Here is a 20,788-nt window from a genome sequence, read left to right on the forward strand (position 1 = left end):
CCTCCGCTTCTGCACGGCAAATCAGGGCCTTACTTCCAGGCATGTGTTCATGCTGGCTGCGCCGGTAGCGACACAGCATGGTAAGACGCTGACTTTCTCCTCGGGCAGAGTGCCTTCAGGTACGAGGTCCTCGAAGTATTCAAAGCACAGTGCTTTCTCATGGCAGCTCACACAAGGGCCATGAGAAAGTCTTCCTGGGCAATTGATACTCACCAGCAATGTTGTCCTGAGGCCATTCGAGGACTCTGGAATTGTAGGTCTCCTCAAGAAACCTACAGTGTGTTGCCCATCACTGGGACGCACAGAGGGCCTCCGAGGAATCAATCAGTGTGCCTCGAAGTTGCTCAGCCGGCCCACAGGGCTCTGGAGGTACTCAGTGAACTTGGAGGGGAAATGATGCATACCCGAGAGTCCTAGGGGGGGGTCCTCAAAAGTCTACTTCCTTTCAAATAAAGCATATAAGCGACTAAGAACGCAAGGAAAGGGCTGCATGCCTCCCTTTCTGCCCGGCTGCTCGGGACCTAAAATGGAGGCGAGTTCCTATGTTGAGTTTCCTTTGAGCTCCAGAGCTTGTCAGGCACACGACCCCCACGGCCATGGCAGCACCTGGTTTAGACAGAGCAGACTCATAATTTTCCCCGCATCGTTCTTACAGGGTTTCCAGGCCTGTCGGGAGCAGGGACTATCAGGTAGCTGCAAGGCAGCGTGAATGCAGCCTTCAAAATGGGAAAGCGAGTCTAGTTCCAGCAGGCCCCCGTTTCCATGGGCACCCGCAGCATACAACCCTGTGCTTTCTAAGAAGTCCAAAGAGACACGGGTTACCCTGTGTTGCCTTCCCTGAATCAACTTCTCGAAGTAGGGTGTTCTGCATCAAGCTAACTGCCTTAACCAAGCAATGCCCTAGCTAGGCCTCTGGGCCTGTGGCTATTCAAAATCCTGCAGTGCCACAGGAAGAGCAGGAATTAAATTGCAGTAAGAACGCAAGCCGAATTTCTCTAGGAGGCTCGGTGATATCAGGCAGTACGTTCCAGATGGAACGCGAAGCCGAGGGTTTCTCTGAGTGCAGCTCAGACTACGGCAATGCGAAAGACTTCCACGCCAGGTGGGACGTGCTTGAACGGTGTTCCTGAACGTGTGTGACCGCTGGGGAAATCAAGCTGCTCCAAGAGGGAGTGCAGTGTGTTTCCTTACACTCGGCGTACACAGAGTGGTTCCAAAGGGCTCCTGGCATGGATGTTGAGTAGCAGACCCACGGGGCCCCGTGGGTGTCACTGATCCTGCCGGGAACAGGGTGCCCACGCGAGCCTCCTAGGTGTCCGGCAAACTCTGCTGCAGTTCAAGATACGCAGAACAGAGGCCACGGCGTCATGGAAACTGCGGCACGCCTCCGCTTCTGCACGGCAAGTCGGGGCCTTCATACCAGGCATGTGTTCATGCTGGGTGTGCCGGTAGCGACACAGCATGGTAAGATGCTGACTCTCTCCTCGGGCAGAGTGACTTCAGGCACGAGGTCTTCGAAGTATTCTAAGCACAGTGCTCTCTCATGGCAGCTCACACCAGGGCCATGACAAAGTCTTCCGGGGCAATTCAGACTCACCGGCAATGATGTCCTGAGGCCGTTCGAGGACTCTGGAATTGTAGGGCTCCTCAAGTAACCTACAGTTTGTTGCCCATCACTGGGAACGCACAGAGGGCCTCCGAGGGCTCAACCAATGGGCCTCGAAGTTGCTCAGCCGGCCCACAGGGGTCTGGAGGTACTCAGTGAACTTGGAGGGGAAACGATGCATACCCGAGAAGCCTGGGGGGGGGTCCTCAAAAGTCTACTTCCTTTAAAATAAAGCATATAAGCGGCTAAGAACTCATGGGAACAGCTGCATGCCTCCGTTCTGCACAACGTCTCAGGGCCTAAACTGGAGGCAGGTTCTCACGTTCAGATTCCCTTCACCTCTAGAGCTTGTCAGGAAGACCACCACCGTGGCCATGGAAGCACCTGGTTTAGACAGAAGCAACTCCTAATTTCCCCCGCATCATTCTTACACGGTTTCCAGGCCTGTCAGGAACAGGGAATGTCAGGTAGCTGTCAGGCAGCGTGAATGCAGCCTTCAAAATGGGAAAGCAAGCCTAGTTCCAACGGGCCCCGTTTCCATGGGCACCCTCAGCATACACCCCTGGGGTTTCTAACAAGTCCAAAGAGACCCAGGTTACCCTGTGTTTCCTTGCCTGAATCAACTTCTCGAGTAGGGTTTTCTGCATCAAGGCAACTGCCTCAACCAAGGAACGCCGTGGCTACGCCTCTGCACCTGTGGCTATTCAAAAGCCTGCAGTGCCACAGGAAGAGCAGGACTTAAGTTGCAGTGAGAACGCAAGCCGACTTTCTCTAGGAGGCACGGTGACTTCCGGAGGGACGTCCCAGATGGAATGCGAAGCTGAGGATTTATCTGAGTGCAGCTCGGACTAGGGCAACACGCAAGACTTCCACGCCGGGTGGGACGTGCTTGAACGGCGTTCCTGAACGTGTGTGACCGCTGGGGAAATCAAGCTGCTCCAAGAGAGAGTGCAGTGCGTTTCCTTACACTCGGCATACACAGAGTGGTTCCAAAGGGCTCCTGGCATGGATGTTGATTAGCAGACCCTCGGGGTCCCGTGGGTGTCACTGATGCTGCCGGGAACAGGGTGCCCACGCGAGCCTCCTAGGTGTCTGGCAAACTGTGCTGCAGTTAAAGATATGCAGAGCAGTGGCTACGACCTCATGGAAACTGCTGCACGCCTCCGCTTCTGCACGGCAAATCAGGGCCTTACTTCCAGGCATGTGTTCATGCTGGCTGCGCCGGTAGCGACACAGCATGGTAAGACGCTGACTTTCTCCTCGGGCAGAGTGCCTTCAGGTACGAGGTCCTCGAAGTATTCAAAGCACAGTGCTTTCTCATGGCAGCTCACACAAGGGCCATGAGAAAGTCTTCCTGGGCAATTGATACTCATCAGCAGTGTTGTCCTGAGGCCATTCGAGGACTCTGGAATTGTAGGTCTCCTCAAGGAACCTACAGTGTGTTGCCCATCACTGGGACGCACAGAGGGTCTCCGAGGAATCAATCAGTGTGCCTCGAAGTTGCTCAGCCGGCCCACAGGGCTCTGGAGGTACTCAGTGAACTTGGAGGGGAAATGATGCATACCCGAGAGGCCTAGGGGGGGTCCTCAAAAGTCTACTTCCTTTCAAATAAAGCATATAAGCGACTAAGAACGCAAGGAAAGGGCTGCATGCCTCCCTTTCTGCCCAGCTACTCGGGACCTAAAATGGAGGCGAGTTCCTATGTTGAGTTTCCTTTGAGCTCCAGAGCTTGTCAGGCAGACCACCCCCGCGGACATGGCAGCACCTGGTTTAGACAGAGCAGACTCATAATTTTCCCCGCATCGTTCTTACAGGGTTTCCAGGCCTGTCGGGAGCAGGGACTATCAGGTAGCTGCAAGGCAGCGTGAATGCAGCCTTCAAAATGGGAAAGCGAGTCTAGTTCCAGCAGGCCCCCGTTTCCATGGGCACCCGCAGCATACAACCCTGTGCTTTCTAAGAAGTCCAAAGAGACACGGGTTACCCTGTGTTGCCTTCCCTGAATCAGCTTCTCGAAGTAGGGTGTTCTGCATCAAGCTAACTGCCTTAACCAAGCAATGCCCTAGCTAGGCCTCTGGGCCTGTGGCTATTCAAAATCCTGCAGTGCCACAGGAAGAGCAGGAATTAAATTGCAGTAAGAACGCAAGCCGAATTTCTCTAGGAGGCTCGGTGATATCAGGCAGTACGTTCCAGATGGAACGCGAAGCCGAGGGTTTCTCTGAGTGCAGCTCAGACTACGGCAATGCGAAAGACTTCCACGCCAGGTGGGACGTGCTTGAACGGTGTTCCTGAACGTGTGTGACCGCTGGGGAAATCAAGCTGCTCCTAGAGGGAGTGCAGTGCGTTTCCTTACACTCGGCGTACACAGAGTGGTTCCAAAGGGCTCCTGGCATGGATGTTGAGTAGCAGACCCACGGGGCCCCGTGGGTGTCACTGATCCTGCCGGGAACAGGGTGCCCACGCGAGCCTCCTAGGTGTCCGGCAAACTCTGCTGCAGTTCAAGATACGCAGAACAGAGGCCACGGCGTCATGGAAACTGCGGCACGCCTCCGCTTCTGCACGGCAATTGGGGGCCTTCATACCAGGCATGTGTTCATGCTGGGTGTGCCGGTAGCGACACAGCATGGCAAGATGCTGACTCTCTCCTCGGGCAGAGTGACTTCAGGCACGAGGTCTTCGAAGTATTCTAAGCACAGTGCTCTCTCATGGCAGCTCACACCAGGGCCATGACAAAGTCTTCCGGGGCAATTCAGACTCACCGGCAATGATGTCCTGAGGCCGTTCGAGGACTCTGGAATTGTAGGGCTCCTCAAGTAACCTACAGTTTGTTGCCCATCACTGGGAACGCACAGAGGGCCTCCGAGGGCTCAACCAATGGGCCTCGAAGTTGCTCAGCCGGCCCACAGGGGTCTGGAGGTACTCAGTGAACTTGGAGGGGAAACGATGCATACCCGAGAAGCCTGGGGGGGGGTCCTCAAAAGTCTACTTCCTTTAAAATAAAGCATATAAGCGGCTAAGAACTCATGGGAACAGCTGCATGCCTCCGTTCTGCACAACGTCTCAGGGCCTAACCTGGAGGCAGGTTCTCACGTTCAGATTCCCTTCAGCTCTAGAGCTTGTCAGGCAGACCACCACCGCGGCCATGGAAGCACCTGGTTTAGACAGAAGCAACTCCTAATTTCCCCCGCATCATTCTTACACGGTTTCCAGGCCTGTCAGGAGCAGGGAATGTCAGGTAGCTGTCAGGCAGCGTGAATGCAGCCTTCAAAATGGGAAAGCAAGCCTAGTTCCAACGGGCCCCGTTTCCATGGGCACCCTCAGCATACACCCCTGGGGTTTCTAACAAGTCCAAAGAGACCCAGGTTACCCTGTGTTTCCTTGCCTGAATCAACTTCTCGAGTAGGGTGTTCTGCATCAAGGAAACTGCTTCAACCAAGGAACGCCGTGGCTACGCCTCTGCGCCTGTGGCTATTCAAAAGCCTGCAGTGCCACAGGAAGAGCAGGACTTAAGTTGCAGTGAGAACGCAAGCCGACTTTCTCTAGGAGGCACGGTGACTTCCGGAGGGACGTCCCGGATGGAATGCGAAGCTGAGGATTTATCTGAGTGCAGCTCGGACTAGGGCAACACGTAAGACTTCCACGCCGGGTGGGACGTGCTTGAACGGCGTTCCTGAACGTGTGTGACCGCTGGGGAAATCAAGCTGCTCCAAGAGAGAGTGCAGTGCGTTTCCTTACACTCGGCATACACAGAGTGGTTCCAAAGGGCTCCTGGCATGGATGTTGATTAGCAGACCCTCGGGGTCCCGTGGGTGTCACTGATGCTGCCGGGAACAGGGTGCCCACGCGAGCCTCCTAGGTGTCTGGCAAACTGTGCTGCAGTTAAAGATATGCAGAGCAGTGGCCACGACCTCATGGAAACTGCTGCACGCCTCCGCTTCTGCACGGCAAATCATGGCCTTACTTCCAGACATGTGTTCATGCTGGCTGCGCCGGTAGCGACACAGCATGGTAAGACGCTGACTTTCTCCTCGGGCAGAGTGCCTTCAGGTACGAGGTCTTCGAAGTATTCAAAGCACAGTGCTTTCTCATGGCAGCTCACACAAGGGCCATGAGAAAGTCTTCCTGGGCAATTGATACTCATCAGCAATGTTGTCCTGAGGCCATTCGAGGACTCTGGAATTGTAGGTCTCCTCAAGGAACTTACAGTGTGTTGCCCATCACTGGGACGCACAGAGGGCCTCCGAGGAATCAATCAGTGTGCCTCGAAGTTGCTCAGCCGGCCCACAGGGCTCTGGAGGTACTCAGTGAACTTGGAGGGGAAATGATGCATACCCGAGAGTCCTGGGGGGGGTCCTCAAAAGTCTACTTCCTTTCAAATAAAGCATATAAGCGACTAAGAACGCAAGGAAAGGGCTGCATGCCTCCCTTTCTGCCCGGCTGCTCGGGACCTAAAATGGAGGCGAGTTCCTATGTTGAGTTTCCTTTGAGCTCCAGAGCTTGTCAGGCACACGACCCCCACGGCCATGGCAGCACCTGGTTTAGACAGAGCAGACTCATAATTTTCCCCGCATCGTTCTTACAGGGTTTCCAGGCCTGTCGGGAGCAGGGACTATCAGGTAGCTGCAAGGCAGCGTGAATGCAGCCTTCAAAATGGGAAAGCGAGTCTAGTTCCAGCAGGCCCCCGTTTGCATGGGCACCCGCAGCATACAACCCTGTGCTTTCTAAGAAGTCCAAAGAGACACGGGTTACCCTGTGTTGCCTTCCCTGAATCAACTTCTCGAAGTAGGGTGTTCTGCATCAAGCTAACTGCCTTAACCAAGCAATGCCCTAGCTAGGCCTCTGGGCCTGTGGCTATTCAAAATCCTGCAGTGCCACAGGAAGAGCAGGAATTAAATTGCAGTAAGAACGCAAGCCGAATTTCTCTAGGAGGCTCGGTGATATCAGGCAGTACGTTCCAGATGGAACGCGAAGCCGAGGGTTTCTCTGAGTGCAGCTCAGACTACGGCAATGCGAAAGACTTCCACGCCAGGTGGGACGTGCTTGAACGGTGTTCCTGAACGTGTGTGACCGCTGGGGAAATCAAGCTGCTCCAAGAGGGAGTGCAGTGCGTTTCCTTACACTCGGCGTACACAGAGTGGTTCCAAAGGGCTCCTGGCATGGATGTTGAGTAGCAGACCCACGGGGCCCCGTGGGTGTCACTGATCCTGCCGGGAACAGGGTGCCCACGCGAGCCTCCTAGGTGTCCGGCAAACTCTGCTGCAGTTCAAGATACGCAGAACAGAGGCCACGGCGTCATGGAAACTGCGGCACGCCTCCGCTTCTGCACGGCAAGTCGGGGCCTTCATACCAGGCATGTGTTCATGCTGGGTGTGCCGGTAGCGACACAGCATGGTAAGATGCTGACTCTCTCCTCGGGCAGAGTGACTTCAGGCACGAGGTCTTCGAAGTATTCTAAGCACAGTGCTCTCTCATGGCAGCTCACACCAGGGCCATGACAAAGTCTTCCGGGGCAATTCAGACTCACCGGCAATGATGTCCTGAGGCCGTTCGAGGACTCTGGAATTGTAGGGCTCCTCAAGTAACCTACAGTTTGTTGCCCATCACTGGGAACGCACAGAGGGCCTCCGAGGGCTCAACCAATGGGCCTCGAAGTTGCTCAGCAGGCCCACAGGGGTCTGGAGGTACTCAGTGAACTTGGAGGGGAAAAGATGCATACCCGAGAAGCCTAGGGGGGGGTCCTCAAAAGTCTACTTCCTTTAAAATAAAGCATATAAGCGGCTAAGAACTCATGGGAACAGCTGCATGCCTCCGTTCTGCACAACGTCTCAGGGCCTAACCTGGAGGCAGGTTCTCACGTTCAGATTCCCTTCAGCTCTAGAGCTTGTCAGGCAGACCACCACCGCGGCCATGGAAGCACCTGGTTTAGACAGAAGCAACTCCTAATTTCCCCCGCATCATTCTTAGACGGTTTCCAGGCCGGTCAGGAGCAGGGAATGTCAGGTAGCTGTCAGGCAGCGTGAATGCAGCCTTCAAAATGGGAAAGCAAGCCTAGTTCCAACGGGCCCCGTTTCCATGGGCACCCTCAGCATACACCCCTGGGGTTTCTAACAAGTCCAAAGAGACCCAGGTTACCCTGTGTTTCCTTGCCTGAATCAACTTCTCGAGTAGGGTGTTCTGCATCAAGGCAACTGCCTCAACCAAGGAACGCCGTGGCTACGCCTCTGTGCCTGTGGCTATTCAAAAGCCTGCAGTGCCACAGGAAGAGCAGGACTTAAGTTGCAGTGAGAACGCAAGCCGACTTTCTCTAGGAGGCACGGTGACTTCCGGAGGGACGTCCCGGATGGAATGCGAAGCTGAGGATTTATCTGAGTGCAGCTCGGACTAGGGCAACACGCAAGACTTCCACGCCGGGTGGGACGTGCTTGAACGGCGTTCCTGAACGTGTGTGACCGCTGGGGAAATCAAGCTGCTCCAAGAGAGAGTGCAGTGCGTTTCCTTACACTCGGCATACACAGAGTGGTTCCAAAGGGCTCCTGGCATGGATGTTGATTAGCAGACCCTCGGGGTCCCGTGGGTGTCCCTGATGCTGCCGGGAACAGGGTGCCCACGCGAGCCTCCTAGGTGTCTGGCAAACTGTGCTGCAGTTAAAGATATGCAGAGCAGTGGCCACGACCTCATGGAAACTGCTGCACGCCTCCGCTTCTGCACGGCAAATCAGGGCCTTACTTCCAGGCATGTGTTCATGCTGGCTGCGCCGGTAGCGACACAGCATGGTAAGACGCTGACTTTCTCCTCGGGCAGAGTGCCTTCAGGTACGAGGTCCTCGAAGTATTCAAAGCACAGTGCTTTCTCATGGCAGCTCACACAAGGGCCATGAGAAAGTCTTCCTGGGCAATTGATACTCACCAGCAATGTTGTCCTGAGGCCATTCGAGGACTCTGGAATTGTAGGTCTCCTCAAGAAACCTACAGTGTGTTGCCCATCACTGGGACGCACAGAGGGCCTCCGAGGAATCAATCAGTGTGCCTCGAAGTTGCTCAGCCGGCCCACAGGGCTCTGGAGGTACTCAGTGAACTTGGAGGGGAAATGATGCATACCCGAGAGTCCTAGGGGGGGGGTCCTCAAAAGTCTACTTCCTTTCAAATAAAGCATATAAGCGACTAAGAACGCAAGGAAAGGGCTGCATGCCTCCCTTTCTGCCCGGCTGCTCGGGACCTAAAATGGAGGCGAGTTCCTATGTTGAGTTTCCTTTGAGCTCCAGAGCTTGTCAGGCACACGACCCCCACGGCCATGGCAGCACCTGGTTTAGACAGAGCAGACTCATAATTTTCCCCGCATCGTTCTTACAGGGTTTCCAGGCCTGTCGGGAGCAGGGACTATCAGGTAGCTGCAAGGCAGCGTGAATGCAGCCTTCAAAATGGGAAAGCGAGTCTAGTTCCAGCAGGCCCCCGTTTCCATGGGCACCCGCAGCATACAACCCTGTGCTTTCTAAGAAGTCCAAAGAGACACGGGTTACCCTGTGTTGCCTTCCCTGAATCAACTTCTCGAAGTAGGGTGTTCTGCATCAAGCTAACTGCCTTAACCAAGCAATGCCCTAGCTAGGCCTCTGGGCCTGTGGCTATTCAAAATCCTGCAGTGCCACAGGAAGAGCAGGAATTAAATTGCAGTAAGAACGCAAGCCGAATTTCTCTAGGAGGCTCGGTGATATCAGGCAGTACGTTCCAGATGGAACGCGAAGCCGAGGGTTTCTCTGAGTGCAGCTCAGACTACGGCAATGCGAAAGACTTCCACGCCAGGTGGGACGTGCTTGAACGGTGTTCCTGAACGTGTGTGACCGCTGGGGAAATCAAGCTGCTCCAAGAGGGAGTGCAGTGTGTTTCCTTACACTCGGCGTACACAGAGTGGTTCCAAAGGGCTCCTGGCATGGATGTTGAGTAGCAGACCCACGGGGCCCCGTGGGTGTCACTGATCCTGCCGGGAACAGGGTGCCCACGCGAGCCTCCTAGGTGTCCGGCAAACTCTGCTGCAGTTCAAGATACGCAGAACAGAGGCCACGGCGTCATGGAAACTGCGGCACGCCTCCGCTTCTGCACGGCAAGTCGGGGCCTTCATACCAGGCATGTGTTCATGCTGGGTGTGCCGGTAGCGACACAGCATGGTAAGATGCTGACTCTCTCCTCGGGCAGAGTGACTTCAGGCACGAGGTCTTCGAAGTATTCTAAGCACAGTGCTCTCTCATGGCAGCTCACACCAGGGCCATGACAAAGTCTTCCGGGGCAATTCAGACTCACCGGCAATGATGTCCTGAGGCCGTTCGAGGACTCTGGAATTGTAGGGCTCCTCAAGTAACCTACAGTTTGTTGCCCATCACTGGGAACGCACAGAGGGCCTCCGAGGGCTCAACCAATGGGCCTCGAAGTTGCTCAGCCGGCCCACAGGGCTCTGGAGGTACTCAGTGAACTTGGAGGGGAAACGATGCATACCCGAGAAGCCTGGGGGGGGGTCCTCAAAAGTCTACTTCCTTTAAAATAAAGCATATAAGCGGCTAAGAACTCATGGGAACAGCTGCATGCCTCCGTTCTGCACAACGTCTCAGGGCCTAAACTGGAGGCAGGTTCTCACGTTCAGATTCCCTTCAGCTCTAGAGCTTGTCAGGCAGACCACCACCGCGGCCATGGAAGCACCTGGTTTAGACAGAAGCAACTCCTAATTTCCCCCGCATCATTCTTACACGGTTTCCAGGCCTGTCAGGAACAGGGAATGTCAGGTAGCTGTCAGGCAGCGTGAATGCAGCCTTCAAAATGGGAAAGCAAGCCTAGTTCCAACGGGCCCCGTTTCCATGGGCACCCTCAGCATACACCCCTGGGGTTTCTAACAAGTCCAAAGAGACCCAGGTTACCCTGTGTTTCCTTGCCTGAATCAACTTCTCGAGTAGGGTGTTCTGCATCAAGGAAACTGCCTCAACCAAGGAACGCCGTGGCTACGCCTCTGCGCCTGTGGCTATTCAAAAGCCTGCAGTGCCACAGGAAGAGCAGGACTTAAGTTGCAGTGAGAACGCAAGCCGACTTTCTCTAGGAGGCACGGTGACTTCCGGAGGGACGTCCCGGATGGAATGCGAAGCTGAGGATTTATCTGAGTGCAGCTCGGACTAGGGCAACACGCAAGACTTCCACGCCGGGTGGGACGTGCTTGAACGGCGTTCCTGAACGTGTGTGACCGCTGGGGAAATCAAGCTGCTCCAAGAGAGAGTGCAGTGCGTTTCCTTACACTCGGCATACACAGAGTGGTTCCAAAGGGCTCCTGGCATGGATGTTGATTAGCAGACCCACGGGGTCCCGTGGGTGTCACTGATGCTGCCGGGAACAGGGTGCCCACGCGAGCCTCCTAGGTGTCTGGCAAACTGTGCTGCAGTTAAAGATATGCAGAGCAGTGGCCACGACCTCATGGAAACTGCTGCACGCCTCCGCTTCTGCACGGCAAATCAGGGCCTTACTTCCAGGCATGTGTTCATGCTGGCTGCGCCGGTAGCGACACAGCATGGTAAGACGCTGACTTTCTCCTCGGGCAGAGTGCCTTCAGGTACGAGGTCCTCGAAGTATTCAAAGCACAGTGCTTTCTCATGGCAGCTGACACAAGGGCCATGAGAAAGTCTTCCTGGGCAATTGATACTCACCAGCAATGTTGTCCTGAGGCCATTCGAGGACTCTGGAATTGTAGGTCTCCTCAAGAAACCTACAGTGTGTTGCCCATCACTGGGACGCACAGAGGGCCTCCGAGGAATCAATCAGTGTGCCCCGAAGTTGCTCAGCCGGCCCACAGGGCTCTGGAGGTACTCAGTGAACTTGGAGGGGAAATGATGCATACCCGAGAGGCCTGGGGGGGGGTCCTCAAAAGTCTACTTCCTTTCAAATAAAGCATATAAGCGACTAAGAACGCAAGGAAAGGGCTGCATGCCTCCCTTTCTGCCCGGCTACTCGGGACCTCAAATGGAGGCGAGTTCCTATGTTGAGTTTCCTTTGAGCTCCAGAGCTTGTCAAGCACACGACCCCCGCGGCCATGGCAGCACCTGGTTTAGACAGAGCAGACTCATAATTTTCCCCGCATCGTTCTTACAGGGTTTCCAGGCCTGTCGGGAGCAGGGACTATCAGGTAGCTGCAAGGCAGCGTGAATGCAGCCTTCAAAATGGGAAAGCGAGTCTAGTTCCAGCAGGCCCCCGTTTCCATGGGCACCCGCAGCATACAACCCTGTGCTTTCTAGGAAGTCCAAAGAGACACGGGTTACCCTGTGTTGCCTTCCCTGAATCAACTTCTCGAAGTAGGGTGTTCTGCATCAAGCTAACTGCCTTAACCAAGCAATGCCCTAGCTAGGCCTCTGGGCCTGTGGCTATTCAAAATCCTGCAGTGCCACAGGAAGAGCAGGAATTAAATTGCAGTAAGAACGCAAGCCGAATTTCTCTAGGAGGCTCGGTGATATCAGGCAGTACGTTCCAGATGGAACGCGAAGCCGAGGGTTTCTCTGAGTGCAGCTCAGACTACGGCAATGCGAAAGACTTCCACGCCAGGTGGGACGTGCTTGAACGGTGTTCCTGAACGTGTGTGACCGCTGGGGAAATCAAGCTGCTCCAAGAGGGAGTGCAGTGCGTTTCCTTACACTCGGCGTACACAGAGTGGTTCCAAAGGGCTCCTGGCATGGATGTTGAGTAGCAGACCCACGGGGCCCCGTGGGTGTCACTGATCCTGCCGGGAACAGGGTGCCCACGCGAGCCTCCTAGGTGTCCGGCAAACTCTGCTGCAGTTCAAGATACGCAGAACAGAGGCCACGGCGTCATGGAAACTGCGGCACGCCTCCGCTTCTGCACGGCAAGTCAGGGCCTTCATACCAGGCATGTGTTCATGCTGGGTGTGCCGGTAGCGACACAGCATGGTAAGATGCTGACTCTCTCCTCGGGCAGAGTGACTTCAGGCACGAGGTCTTCGAAGTATTCTAAGCACAGTGCTCTCTCATGGCAGCTCACACCAGGGCCATGACAAAGTCTACCGGGGCAATTCAGACTCACCGGCAATGATGTCCTGAGGCCGTTCGAGGACTCTGGAATTGTAGGGCTCCTCAAGTAACCTACAGTTTGTTGCCCATCACTGGGAACGCACAGAGGGCCTCCGAGGGCTCAACCAATGGGCCTCGAAGTAGCTCAGCCGGCCCACAGGGTTCTGGAGGTACTCAGTGAACTTGGAGGGGAAACGATGCATACCCGAGAAGCCTGGGGGGGGGTCCTCAAAAGTCTACTTCCTTTAAAATAAAGCATATAAGCGGCTAAGAACTCATGGGAACAGCTGCATACCTCCGTTCTGCACAACGTCTCAGGGCCTAACCTGGAGGCAGGTTCTCACGTTCAGATTCCCTTCACCTCTAGAGCTTGTCAGGCAGACCACCACCGCGGCCATGGAAGCACCTGGTTTAGACAGAAGCAACTCCTAATTTCCCCCGCATCATTCTTACACGGTTTCCAGGCCTGTCAGGAACAGGGAATGTCAGGTAGCTGTCAGGCAGCATGAATGCAGCGTTCAAAATGGGAAAGCAAGCCTAGTTCCAACGGGCCCCGTTTCCATGGGCACCCTCAGCATACACCCCTGGGGTTTCTAACAAGTCCAAAGAGACCCAGGTTACCCTGTGTTTCCTTGCCTGAATCAACTTCTCGAGTAGGGTGTTCTGCATCAAGGCAACTGCCTCAACCAAGGAACGCCGTGGCTACGCCTCTGCGCCTGTGGCTATTCAAAAGCCTGCAGTGCCACAGGAAGAGCAGGACTTAAGTTGCAGTGAGAACGCAAGCCGACTTTCTCTAGGAGGCACGGTGACTTCCGGAGGGACGTCCCGGATGGAATGCGAAGCTGAGGATTTATCTGAGTGCAGCTCGGACTAGGGCAACACGCAAGACTTCCACGCCGGGTGGGACGTGCTTGAACGGCGTTCCTGAACGTGTGTGACCGCTGGGGAAATCAAGCTGCTCCAAGAGAGAGTGCAGTGCGTTTCCTTACACTCGGCATACACAGAGTGGTTCCAAAGGGCTCCTGGCATGGATGTTGATTAGCAGACCCACGGGGTCCCGTGGGTGTCACTGATGCTGCCGGGAACAGGGTGCCCACGCGAGCCTCCTAGGTGTCTGGCAAACTGTGCTGCAGTTAAAGATATGCAGAGCAGTGGCCACGACCTCATGGAAACTGCTGCACGCCTCCGCTTCTGCACGGCAAATCAGGGCCTTACTTCCAGGCATGTGTTCATGCTGGCTGCGCCGGTAGCGACACAGCATGGTAAGACGCTGACTTTCTCTTCGGGCAGAGTGCCTTCAGGTACGAGGTCCTCGAAGTATTCAAAGCACAGTGCTTTCTCATGGCAGCTCACACAAGGGCCATGAGAAAGTCTTCCTGGGCAATTGATACTCACCAGCAATGTTGTCCTGAGGCCATTCGAGGACTCTGGAATTGTAGGTCTCCTCAAGAAACCTACAGTGTGTTGCCCATCACTGGGACGCACAGAGGGCCTCCGAGGAATCAATCAGTGTGCCCCGAAGTTGCTCAGCCGGCCCACAGGGCTCTGGAGGTACTCAGTGAACTTGGAGGGGAAATGATGCATACCCGAGAGGCCTGGGGGGGGGGTCCTCAAAAGTCTACTTCCTTTCAAATAAAGCATATAAGCGACTAAGAACGCAAGGAAAGGGCTGCATGCCTCCCTTTCTGCCCGGCTACTCGGGACCTAAAATGGAGGCGAGTTCCTATGTTGAGTTTCCTTTGAGCTCCAGAGCTTGTCAAGCACACGACCCCCGCGGCCATGGCAGCACCTGGTTTAGACAGAGCAGACTCATAATTTTCCCCGCATCGTTCTTACAGGGTTTCCAGGCCTGTCGGGAGCAGGGACTATCAGGTAGCTGCAAGGCAGCGTGAATGCAGCCTTCAAAATGGGAAAGCGAGTCTAGTTCCAGCAGGCCCCCGTTTCCATGGGCACCCGCAGCATACAACCCTGTGCTTTCTAGGAAGTCCAAAGAGACACGGGTTACCCTGTGTTGCCTTCCCTGAATCAACTTCTCGAAGTAGGGTGTTCTGCATCAAGCTAACTGCCTTAACCAAGCAATGCCCTAGCTAGGCCTCTGGGCCTGTGGCTATTCAAAATCCTGCAGTGCCACAGGAAGAGCAGGAATTAAATTGCAGTAAGAACGCAAGCCGAATTTCTCTAGGAGGCTCGGTGATATCAGGCAGTACGTTCCAGATGGAACGCGAAGCCGAGGGTTTCTCTGAGTGCAGCTCAGACTTCGGCAATGCGAAAGACTTCCACGCCAGGTGGGACGTGCTTGAACGGTGTTCCTGAACGTGTGTGACCGCTGGGGAAATCAAGCTGCTCCAAGAGGGAGTGCAGTGCGTTTCCTTACACTCGGCGTACACAGAGTGGTTCCAAAGGGCTCCTGGCATGGATGTTGAGTAGCAGACCCACGGGGCCCCGTGGGTGTCACTGATCCTGCCGGGAACAGGGTGCCCACGCGAGCCTCCTAGGTGTCCGGCAAACTCTGCTGCAGTTCAAGATACGCAGAACAGAGGCCACGGCGTCATGGAAACTGCGGCACGCCTCCGCTTCTGCACGGCAAGTCGGGGCCTTCATACCAGGCATGTGTTCATGCTGGGTGTGCCGGTAGCGACACAGCATGGTAAGATGCTGACTCTCTCCTCGGGCAGAGTGACTTCAGGCACGAGGTCTTCGAAGTATTCTAAGCACAGTGCTCTCTCATGGCAGCTCACACCAGGGCCATGACAAAGTCTTCCGGGGCAATTCAGACTCACCGGCAATGATGTCCTGAGGCCGTTCGAGGACTCTGGAATTGTAGGGCTCCTCAAGTAACCTACAGTTTGTTGCCCATCACTGGGAACGCACAGAGGGCCTCCGAGGGCTCAACCAATGGGCCTCGACGTTGCTCAGCCGGCCCACAGGGCTCTGGAGGTACTCAGTGAACTTGGAGGGGAAACGATGCATACCCGAGAAGCCTGGGGGGGGGTCCTCAAAAGTCTACTTCCTTTAAAATAAAGCATATAAGCGGCTAAGAACTCATGGGAACAGCTGCATGCCTCCGTTCTGCACAACGTCTCAGGGCCTAACCTGGAGGCAGGTTCTCACGTTCAGATTCCCTTCAGCTCTAGAGCTTGTCAGGCAGACCACCACCGCGGCCATGGAAGCACCTGGTTTAGACAGAAGCAACTCCTAATTTCCCCCGCATCATTCTTACACGGTTTCCAGGCCTGTCAGGAACAGGGAATGTCAGGTAGCTGTCAGGCAGCGTGAATGCAGCCTTCAAAATGGGAAAGCAAGCCTAGTTCCAACGGGCCCCGTTTCCATGGGCACCCTCAGCATACACCCCTGGGGTTTCTAACAAGTCCAAAGAGACCCAGGTTACCCTGTGTTTCCTTGCCTGAATCAACTTCTCGAGTAGGGTGTTCTGCATCAAGGAAACTGCCTCAACCAAGGAACGCCGTGGCTACGCCTCTGCGCCTGTGGCTATTCAAAAGCCTGCAGTGCCACAGGAAGAGCAGGACTTAAGTTGCAGTGAGAACGCAAGCCGACTTTCTCTAGGAGGCACGGTGACTTCCGGAGGGACGTCCCGGATGGAATGCGAAGCTGAGGATTTATCTGAGTGCAGCTCGGACTAGGGCAACACGCAAGACTTCCACGCCGGGTGGGACGTGCTTGAACGGCGTTCCTGAACGTGTGTGACCGCTGGGGAAATCAAGCTGCTCCAAGAGAGAGTGCAGTGCGTTTCCTTACACTCGGCATACACAGAGTGGTTCCAAAGGGCTCCTGGCATGGATGTTGATTAGCAGACCCACGGGGTCCCGTGGGTGTCACTGATGCTGCCGGGAACAGGGTGCCCACGCGAGCCTCCTAGGTGTCTGGCAAACTGTGCTGCAGTTAAAGATATGCAGAGCAGTGGCCACGACCTCATGGAAACTGCTGCACGCCTCCGCTTCTGCACGGCAAATCAGGGCCTTACTTCCAGGCATGTGTTCATGCTGGCTGCGCCGGTAGCGACACAGCATGGTAAGACGCTGACTTTCTCCTCGGGCAGAGTGCCTTCAGGTACGAGGTCCTCGAAGTATTCAAAGCACAGTGCTTTCTCATGGCAGCTCACACAAGGGCCATGAGAAAGTCTTCCTGGGCAATTGATACTCACCAGCAATGTTGTCCTGAGGCCATTCGAGAACTCTGGAATTGTAGGTCTCCTCAAGGAACCTACAGTGTGTTGCCCATCACTGGGACGCACAGAGGGCCTCCGAGGAATCAATCAGTGTGCCTCGAAGTTGCTCAGCCGGCCCACAGGGCTCTGGAGGTACTCAGTGAACTTGGAGGGGAAATGATGCATACCCGAGAGTCCGAGGGGGGGGGGTCCTCAAAAGTCTACTTCCTTTCAAATAAAGCATATAAGCGACTAAGAACGCAAGGAAAGGGCTGCATGCCTCCCTTTCTGCCCGGCTGCTCGGGACCTAAAATGGAGGCGAGTTCCTATGTTGAGTTTCCTTTGAGCTCCAGAGCTTGTCAGGCACACGACCCCCACGGCCATGGCAGCACCTGGTTTAGACAGAGCAGACTCATAATTTTCCCCGCATCGTTCTTACAGGGTTTCCAGGCCTGTCGGGAGCAGGGACTATCAGGTAGCTGCAAGGCAGCGTGAATGCAGCCTTCAAAATGGGAAAGCGAGTCTAGTTCCAGCAGGCCCCCGTTTCCATGGGCACCCGCAGCATACAACCCTGTGCTTTCTAAGAAGTCCAAAGAGACACGGGTTACCCTGTGTTGCCTTCCCTGAATCAGCTTCTCGAAGTAGGGTGTTCTGCATCAAGCTAACTGCCTTAACCAAGCAATGCCCTAGCTAGGCCTCTGGGCCTGTGGCTATTCAAAATCCTGCAGTGCCACAGGAAGAGCAGGAATTAAATTGCAGTAAGAACGCAAGCCGAATTTCTCTAGGAGGCTCGGTGATATCAGGCAGTACGTTCCAGATGGAACGCGAAGCCGAGGGTTTCTCTGAGTGCAGCTCAGACTACGGCAATGCGAAAGACTTCCACGCCAGGTGGGACGTGCTTGAACGGTGTTCCTGAACGTGTGTGACCGCTGGGGAAATCAAGCTGCTCCTAGAGGGAGTGCAGTGCGTTTCCTTACACTCGGCGTACACAGAGTGGTTCCAAAGGGCTCCTGGCATGGATGTTGAGTAGCAGACCCACGGCGCCCCGTGGGTGTCACTGATCCTGCCGGGAACAGGGTGCCCACGCGAGCCTCCTAGGTGTCCGGCAAACTCTGCTGCAGTTCAAGATACGCAGAACAGAGGCCACGGCGTCATGGAAACTGCGGCACGCCTCCGCTTCTGCACGGCAAGTGGGGGCCTTCATACCAGGCATGTGTTCATGCTGGGTGTGCCGGTAGCGACACAGCATGGCAAGATGCTGACTCTCTCCTCGGGCAGAGTGACTTCAGGCACGAGGTCTTCGAAGTATTCTAAGCACAGTGCTCTCTCATGGCAGCTCACACCAGGGCCATGACAAAGTCTTCCGGGGCAATTCAGACTCACCGGCAATGATGTCCTGAGGCCGTTCGAGGACTCTGGAATTGTAGGGCTCCTCAAGTAACCTACAGTTTGTTGCCCATCACTGGGAACGCACAGAGGGCCTCCGAGGGCTCAACCAATGGGCCTCGAAGTTGCTCAGCCGGCCCACAGGGCTCTGGAGGTACTCAGTGAACTTGGAGGGGAAACGATGCATACCCGAGAAGCCTGGGGGGGGTCCTCAAAAGTCTACTTCCTTTAAAATAAAGCATATAAGCGGCTAAGAACTCATGGGAACAGCTGCATGCCTCCGTTCTGCACAACGTCTCAGGGCCTAACCTGGAGGCAGGTTCTCACGTTCAGATTCCCTTCAGCTCTAGAGCTTGTCAGGCAGACCACCACCGCGGCCATGGAAGCACCTGGTTTAGACAGAAGCAACTCCTAATTTCCCCCGCATCATTCTTACACGGTTTCCAGGCCTGTCAGGAGCAGGGAATGTCAGGTAGCTGTCAGGCAGCGTGAATGCAGCCTTCAAAATGGGAAAGCAAGCCTAGTTCCAACGGGCCCCGTTTCCATGGGCACCCTCAGCATACACCCCTGGGGTTTCTAACAAGTCCAAAGAGACCCAGGTTACCCTGTGTTTCCTTGCCTGAATCAACTTCTCGAGTAGGGTGTTCTGCATCAAGGAAACTGCCTCAACCAAGGAACGCCGTGGCTACGCCTCTGCGCCTGTGGCTATTCAAAAGCCTGCAGTGCCACAGGAAGAGCAGGACTTAAGTTGCAGTGAGAACGCAAGCCGACTTTCTCTAGGAGGCACGGTGACTTCCGGAGGGACGTCCCGGATGGAATGCGAAGCTGAGGATTTATCTGAGTGCAGCTCGGACTAGGGCAACACGCAAGACTTCCACGCCGGGTGGGACGTGCTTGAACGGCGTTCCTGAACGTGTGTGACCGCTGGGGAAATCAAGCTGCTCCAAGAGAGAGTGCAGTGCGTTTCCTTACACTCGGCATACACAGAGTGGTTCCAAAGGGCTCCTGGCATGGATGTTGATTAGCAGACCCACGGGGTCCCGTGGGTGTCACTGATGCTGCCGGGAACAGGGTGCCCACGCGAGCCTCCTAGGTGTCTGGCAAACTGTGCTGCAGTTAAAGATATGCAGAGCAGTGGCCACGACCTCATGGAAACTGCTGCTCGCCTCCGCTTCTGCACGGCAAATCAGGGCCTTACTTCCAGGCATGTGTTCATGCTGGCTGCGCCGGTAGCGACACAGCATGGTAAGACGCTGACTTTCTCCTCGGGCAGAGTGCCTTCAGGTACGAGGTACTCGAAGTATTCAAAGCACAGTGCTTTCTCATGGCAGCTCACACAAGGGCCATGAGAATGTCTTCCTGGGCAATTGATACTCACCAGCAATGTTGTCCTGAGGCCATTCGAGGACTCTGGAATTGTAGGTCTCCTCAAGAAACCTACAGTGTGTTGCCCATCACTGGGACGCACAGAGGGCCTCCGAGGAATCAATCAGTGTGCCCCGAAGTTGCTCAGCCGGCCCACAGGGCTCTGGAGGTACTCAGTGAACTTGGAGGGGAAATGATGCATACCCGAGAGGCCTGGGGGGGGGGTCCTCAAAAGTCTACTTCCTTTCAAATAAAGCATATAAGCGACTAAGAACGCAAGGAAAGGGCTGCATGCCTCCCTTTCTGCCCGGCTACTCGGGACCTAAAATGGAGGCGAGTTCCTATGTTGAGTTTCCTTTGAGCTCCAGAGCTTGTCAAGCACACGACCCCCGCGGCCATGGCAGCACCTGGTTTAGACAGAGCAGACTCATAATTTTCCCCGCATCGTTCTTACAGGGTTTCCAGGCCTGTCGGGAGCAGGGACTATCAGGTAGCTGCAAGGCAGCGTGAATGCAGCCTTCAAAATGGGAAAGCGAGTCTAGTTCCAGCAGGCCCCCGTTTCCATGGGCACCCGCAGCATACAACCCTGTGCTTTCTAAGAAGTCCAAAGAGACACGGGTTACCCTGTGTTGCCTTCCCTGAATCAGCTTCTCGAAGTAGGGTGTTCTGCATCAAGCTAACTGCCTTAACCAAGCAATGCCCTAGCTAGGCCTCTGGGCCTGTGGCTATTCAAAATCCTGCAGTGCCACAGGAAGAGCAGGAATTAAATTGCAGTAAGAACGCAAGCCGAATTTCTCTAGGAGGCTCGGTGATATCAGGCAGTACGTTCCAGATGGAACGCGAAGCCGAGGGTTTCTCTGAGTGCAGCTCAGACTACGGCAATGCGAAAGACTTCCACGCCAGGTGGGACGTGCTTGAACGGTGTTCCTGAACGTGTGTGACCGCTGGGGAAATCAAGCTGCTCCTAGAGGGAGTGCAGTGCGTTTCCTTACACTCGGGGTACACAGAGTGGTTCCAAAGGGCTCCTGGCATGGATGTTGAGTAGCAGACCCACGGGGCCCCGTGGGTGTCACTGATCCTGCCGGGAACAGGGTGCCCACGCGAGCCTCCTAGGTGTCCGGCAAACTCTGCTGCAGTTCAAGATACGCAGAACAGAGGCCACGGCGTCATGGAAACTGCGGCACGCCTCCGCTTCTGCACGGCAAGTCGGGGCCTTCATACCAGG

The sequence above is a fragment of the Delphinapterus leucas genome, chromosome 16, assembly GCF_059928025.1.
Source record: "Delphinapterus leucas isolate spDelLeu-1000000601 "Yukka" chromosome 16, BTC_Dleu_Yukka2, whole genome shotgun sequence".
Classification (NCBI taxonomy): Eukaryota; Metazoa; Chordata; class Mammalia; order Artiodactyla; family Monodontidae; genus Delphinapterus; species Delphinapterus leucas.